Source organism: Suricata suricatta, chromosome 8 (genome assembly GCF_006229205.1).
Source record: "Suricata suricatta isolate VVHF042 chromosome 8, meerkat_22Aug2017_6uvM2_HiC, whole genome shotgun sequence".
NCBI lineage: Eukaryota > Metazoa > Chordata > Mammalia > Carnivora > Herpestidae > Suricata > Suricata suricatta.
The window spans coordinates 123,543,189-123,549,496 of record NC_043707.1 but is presented as its reverse complement, the minus strand read 5'-3'; positions in this window follow the sequence as shown (position 1 = coordinate 123,549,496).

The following is a 6,308-nucleotide window of genomic DNA, read 5'->3' as shown; positions in this document are numbered from 1 at the left end:
CAATAAATATTTATGAATGGAAGAAAAGAAGGGGGATGAGGAGAGGGAGGAAAGGAGGAAGGAGCCACAAGCGTCGGCCCGAACAGCCCTCCCAAGATAAATGGTATTGTTACACCCTGAACCCAGAGTCTTCAAGTCCTGGGCCTAGAAGCACCGGGGGAAACAAGAATGTTAATTACAATAAGGGGAAGGACCCACAAATTGGTGCCGCGTTGCTCTGTTTCAGCGTTCCGTAGGGTGGCAGCCTCGGGGGGTGTCCGAACCACAGAAAGTATAACCGCTGATGGGTGTGACCCTGGGTACTGCCAGGCCCCCCCCAGACCTTTCCAAATCTTACCTAACCCTCGCAACGAGTCTCTGAGGCAGGTTCTATTATTCACCCCACTTTAGAGATGAGAGGACTGAGGCCCAGAGATGTTTCGGTAACTTACCAGAGGCCACAGTGCTAAGAAGCAGCGCCAGGTTTGGACGCATGTATTGGACTCTGGAAACTGTGCCCTTAATTCCTACGTGATGCTCCCAGAAGAGAAGAAATGGGGAATTCATGAGTGGCACTTCTTCGCTGACGTTGTGGAGTCTGGGAGCCCATCATAAAAGAAAGGAGCCATCCCAAATAACCAGTGCTGGTGTGGCTGGGCTGGAAAACTCTGTCATTCACTCATCAAGTGTTTACTGAGCACCTAACCCTGCTTCCTCATCGGCAAGGTGAGAAGAACACCAGGACGCGCCTGGCAGGGTAAGGCACTTGGACACAGCCTGCACACAGTAGGGCTCAGTGAGTGTTGACTGTGTCATAGTGGATGGGAAGCAGGCCCTGGCTGGGCTTTGGGAATGGAAACCCGCAGAAGACAGACGTCCCCTGAAGGAGCCTGCTGGCTCACAGGGAAAATGGACAGATCGACGTCACAACCCACCCATTCTTTAGAAAATGAGAAAGTGCCTCCCTGACCAAAATGTAAGGTCTCAACATCATTTACAACATAAAATACGATTGCGGGGCGCCTGGGTGGCTTAGTTGGTTAAGCATCCGACTTTGGCTCATGTCATGATCTCACAGTTCGTGGGTTCGAGCCCCGCATCGGGCTCTGTGCTGACAGCTAGCTCAGAGCCTGGAGCCTGTCTCAGATTCTGTATCTCCCTCTCTCCTGACCCTCTCCTGCTCGCGCTGTCTCTCAAAAATAAATAAAAACATTTTTAAAAATGCGATCCCGATTGAATAGGCACTCACTAATGAGTGCACGTAATGAGGTCCAAGTAAGGTCGACGAACCGTATTCATGTTATCTGCCAATGGGTTATGTCTCTGCGAGTCCCCCGGCCGTGCTCTGGAGCTGCGGTTACGCATGATGCTCCCTTGGGGGAAACTGGGTGAGGGCCACGTGGGTTCCTTCTGCACTATTTCCTACAACTGTGTATAAATCTATAACTACCTCGAAGTAAAGACTTTCATTTTGCAGAGGCTCTGGGCTCTTTCAAGAGAAGCCGAGCTGTCATGCAGACACTTTCTAGGACCTTTAATTCGGCTAATATAGACACATAAACGCTATTATGACTGTCCACATGAGATGATGGATGCTAACCAAACGTAGTGGTGCTCATTTGGCAACGTGTATAAGTTCAAGGCCATATGCCTTGAACGTACAAGTGCTGTGTGCCCATTCTATCTCAACAAAAGTGCCAGGAGGAAAAATGCTGTCCTGAACATCTACGTGCCTAGAATAATAGGGATAAGAGCGCCACTATCGGGTGTCGGGGGTGATTATGCACATCACCTCCAATCTTCACCAGATGGGATTATTTTTTTATTTTTTTAATGTTTATTTTTGAAAGAGACAGACAGACAGAGAACAAGCAGGGGTAGAGAGATAGGGAGACACAGAATCCGAAGCAGACTCCAGGCTCTGAGCTGTCAGCACAGAGCCCAACACGGGACTTGAACCCACAGACTGTGAGATCACGACCTGAGCTAGAGTCAGCCGGTTAGCCGACTGAGCCACCCAGGAGCCCCGGCCAGATGGGATTTTTTAATCTCTAAATTCGGCTGAGAGTTAAAATCTGTTCCCAGCACAGGGGAAATGATGTTCTGGCTCTGTGTCAGCCGGGAAAGCTGAGAGCCACTTCTCCACTCTGTGCCCCCACCCTTCCAGAAACGTAAAGAAGGGGAGAGGGCTGAGGTTGACAAAGGAGGCCGAAGGGGCCTGGGGCAGTGGAGGGGGGGGGCTGGTGATATGACGATAATGGTGACTTACAGAAAGTCAGAAAGATCAAAAGTGTCTAATGAGGGGCGCCTGGGTGGCTCAGTCAGTTAAGCATCTGACTTGGGCTCAGGCCATGATCTCAAGGTTTGTGGATTTGAACCCCGTATCAGGCTCTGTGCTGATGGTGTGGAGCCTGCTTGGGATTCTCTCTCTCTACCCCTTCCGCGCTCACTTTCCCTCTCTCTCTCTCTTTCTCTCTCAAAATAAATAAATAAACTTTAAAAAAAATCTCTAACAGGGAAAAAAGGAGATTTTCAGGAGGATGGCCAAGTAGCCAACCAAGGTGGCTTTTCTTTGTGCTTAACAGTGCGATCCGCCAAAAGGCAATGTTTCGTGGACTAAACGACAATCCTTTCTGCTTCCACAAGAGCAAGGTCACCTGCTTTATGACAGCGACTTCCGGGCTAATCATTGGCATGACTTAAGACCCACTCGGTGCACACGGCCATCTCCAAGTGTTTCATCTGAACCAGGATTCAAAACAACACTCAAACATCAAGAAGAGGGGCGCCTGGGTGGCTCAGTCGGTTAAGCGTCCGGCTTCAGCTCAGGTCATGATCTCACGGTTCGTGGGTTCGAGCCCCGAGTCAGGCTCTGTGCTGACGGCTCAGAGCCTGGAGCCTGCTTCGGATTCTGTGTCTCTCCTCTCTCTGCCCCTCCCCTGCTCATGCTCTGTGTCTCTCTGTCTCTTAAAAATAAATAAACATTTAAAAAATTAAAAAGACCATTGACCTTAAAAAAAAAACATCAAGAAGAGAATCAGTCCTACTCAGCCTGGGATATCCTGACTGACTCTGTAAAGGGAATTTAGACCTTTTGAAAATATTTAGAAACATTAGAAACAAATTATAGAATATCTAAAAAAATAGAGTCTCTAAATTATATTTAGCATATAACACCAAAATCATGTGGGGGCCCCCTTGGCCCCAAAAATATTATTTTAGAGAAGAAAGACTGTACGGGCATCTGGGTGGCTCAGTCGGCTTAGTGTCCCGACTTCGGCTCAGGTCATGATCTCGCAGTTCGTGGGTTGGAGCACCTCATTGGGCTCTGTGCTGACAGCTCAGAGCCTGGAGCCTGCTTCGGAGTCTGTCTCTGTCTCTCTCTCTCTCTCTGCTCCTCCCTCCCTCATGCTCTGTCTTTGTCTCTCAAAAATAAATAAACATTAAGAATTTTTTAAAAAAGAAAAGAAAACCTGCACTGAGTCACTCCATCCTGTGGCAAGGGCAGGAACAAGGTGGTGACGTATCACTGATGCTGCAGGGACTGGGGGCTCCCAACAGCACGATACGAACTTGGTACAGGTTGGGAGGTCTGTCCCGGGATGAGTCATCCTCAGGGGCAAGGATTCTGGGCCATTCGGTTCTGGACCCACCCCGGCATTCCGTCCAGCAGCTTCCTTCCTGGTCTTGGGACATTCTAGAAAGGACTTTTTCCCCATCTGTGACATGAAAGCAGCCTAAAGATGAGTCATTTTTATGAACCACAATGGAGCATCATTGAAGGAATGTGCCATGTGTGGAAAGGTCTGGATGGAAACATTATAAATTTTTAAGCACAAGTGAGATCAACCCACAATCTCTCGGTGTAAGATACGGTTGGCTGCCCATCCCTCTGTCTGTGAGCCCAGCTCACCGGCGAGAGGAAGCAGCCCTCCGGCCTTCACTGCATTTCCGGAAGGCGGTAGAATACGCCATCTAATGAGAATGTGACATGAGGAAGATATATGAACATCTACTTAAGCCAAAGAGCCCATTCCAGCTGGTTCTCCATCTCTCCTTCCCAGCAACGACAGTGATTGTGTTCACCCCTCACCTCTTGCGAGGAAGGGGGAAGAGCGTGGTGACTCAGCGCGACGGTCCGGAGGGTGTGCTCTGGCCTCGGAGGACCCGGGCAAGGTGCCTGGGCCTCACTTGCCTCCCATGTAAAACCCAGGTGACGATCATTACCCCTTGCTCCCCGGGCAGCTGTGGGGATTTAAGACCCAGTTTGGGCTCCCAGGGGGTGCCGGGCGCGTGCCGGGGGGTCCACAGGCGATCCGGCTGTAGCACGTTCCCCGGTTCCGGGCTCTCGGCTCAGTCTTGCCCCCACCGTTTCACCCCTCCTCACGATACTGCAGGAGGCAAGGGCTTGTCCTGTCTTACAGGGGAAGAAGCAGGGGGCCCTTGAGGTGACATGGCTTCAGCCACAGCTCTGCGGCCCCTAAGGGTCACCATGGCGGCACGACGCACGGGCCATCTCGTGCCCCACGCGCAGGCCTCCCCCAGCTCCCTTTCTTTTCTCCATCTCTTTCCTCCCACGGAGGGTGCTAGTCTCCTGACACCGTTTCATTATCTTAACACTAAAGCAGCTCTGTCCGGGGCCCCCCATGAGGGCCTCAGACACAGGCTCGTCCCCAGGCCAGCCGCCGGCTGCCGGTGCCCCCAGCCTCCCGCTCCAGCACGGGCAGGGCCTGCTCCCTGGGCCTCTTCTCTCCCATCACATGGCTACTAATCACTGCCCTGCAAACACGCCGCGTGGTTCACAACTAACCAGCCTCTCCGGGCCTCCGCCATGTGGGCCAGCGGCCTGCCCTCCACGGCCAGGTTCACTCCCAGAGGCGGGGCAGGAAGCGAGCCATCCCCGTGGGCCCACCTCGCCGGTGGAGATGTGTTTCATGGAGACCAGGAAGCGGGGAAGTGTGTGTGTGTGTGAGTGTGTGTGTGTGAATACGGGAGTATACGGGAGTGTGTGTGTGTCACGTGAATTCAAGTATGTGAGAGTGTGTGTGAGTGTACAGAGTGTGGGCAGGTGTGAGCATATGTGAGTGTCTATCTGTCTTTCTGGGCCCCCCGTGCTGCGCTCAGGAATTTGAGATGGGGGGGGCGAGCAGGGGCTCCTGCTACTACCTATTGCTTCTGGAAGGATCCAGAACCACCTGAGAGACCCCAAAGCGGGAAGCATCTGCTTCCCCCCAGCCCCCACCCCTGCCAAGTGGGAAGAGGAGAGGGATGTGGACCACTGACTTCATTTGGCAAATGGAGAAACTGAGGAAAGGTACGTGGACTGACGTCCTGGCCTCTCTCCCCACGCCCAGGCCCCCAGGCCTCCACGGGAAGACCGCCCTGGGCCCCATGCGGCTGCTCCGCTCTGTGCCCTGGGACGGGTCACTCAAGCCTTGCTGGCACTCTGTTTGTCCCTCAGTCTCCCCAGCGAGCACCGGATGCCAAGCCCTGCGTCCCCAGGCCAGCCCTCTGAGGAGGGGAGCTGACGGATGAGCCCCCCGTTCTGCAGGTGAAGGAACTGAGGGGATTGAGTGACTGAGCGTCGATACCCACCTGCGACGCTTTCCTCAAGATGGCGCCTCGGGCCTGCAGTGACCGGGCAAAGGGCGACGAGATGAGGGCTCCCAGCACAGCTTACAACAGCCCCCCAGGAACGCGGGCCCCCCACCCCCCGTGCACTCCTACAGCCAATTTCCCTCTTTGTCTGAAAAGCTCGGTCCCATCCTCCCGAGCGCCCAACCTGCAAAGCCAAAGTCACCCCTTCGCTGATTCTGCTGGAGGTCTTCCAGGGCCCAAGGGACGGGCTGGGAATCACACCCAGGTGTCCCATGGCCCCCAGGTGGCAGATTCCCCCTTTGTCTTGCACTCGTGCATGCACACACACACACACACACACACACACACACACACACACACAGGTGTCCCCCGGCCTCTGCCCACAGGTGTGTGTGTGCTAAATGAGTTCTACTGGTCTGTTCAACAGGTTAAGGGAGGGGCTTGGACTCTGGTCCAACCCAGTTAAGAGAACCAAAGAGAAACACAAATAAGCAGGTACTAACTAACACAGTCCCCAAACGTCCTCGAGGGAGGAGGGGTGGGGGTAACGTGGAGGGATGGGACGGGCAGGGGTGTGAGCAGACAGGAGGAGGTTCTCTGGGTGGAAGGGGATGCTGGGCCCATCCAGTTCCACTTTACAAAATAACTCATCAAACTGGAAAACTCAGCAAGATCCCCAGCGCCTCCCAGAGAGCCTTTCAAGCCGGAGCAGCTCTCCAAACCTTTCCCAA